This window comes from Epargyreus clarus, unplaced genomic scaffold, assembly GCF_041222505.1.
Source record: "Epargyreus clarus isolate Ecla_fem2 unplaced genomic scaffold, WU_Ecla_fem_2.2 ptg000017l, whole genome shotgun sequence".
Classification (NCBI taxonomy): Eukaryota; Metazoa; Arthropoda; class Insecta; order Lepidoptera; family Hesperiidae; genus Epargyreus; species Epargyreus clarus.
In genome coordinates this window covers 14,678,220-14,678,489 of record NW_027332225.1, presented here as the reverse complement: position 1 = coordinate 14,678,489, position 270 = coordinate 14,678,220, and positions in this window count along the sequence as shown.

Below are 270 nucleotides of genomic sequence, written 5' to 3'. Positions count from 1 at the left end.
TTAAGAATAGTAGAGTCAAAATCTTTAGCAACCTTAATTCCACAACAACTTCCTTAGTATCGACATTCAGAACACAACTCCATCTCTAAAAATCAAAATGAAAATAATAATTTTATCCTTAGTTAATACCAATAACTAATAAAAAAGTCCGGAAAATATAATGTGATTGTGTCAGTATTAATTTAAAAACGGTTTGTCAGATTTATGATAAAGAAATAACTTGCGGGATGCTTGTGTTTATGCTCGTCTTTCCGTTCCCCAGTATCGGAA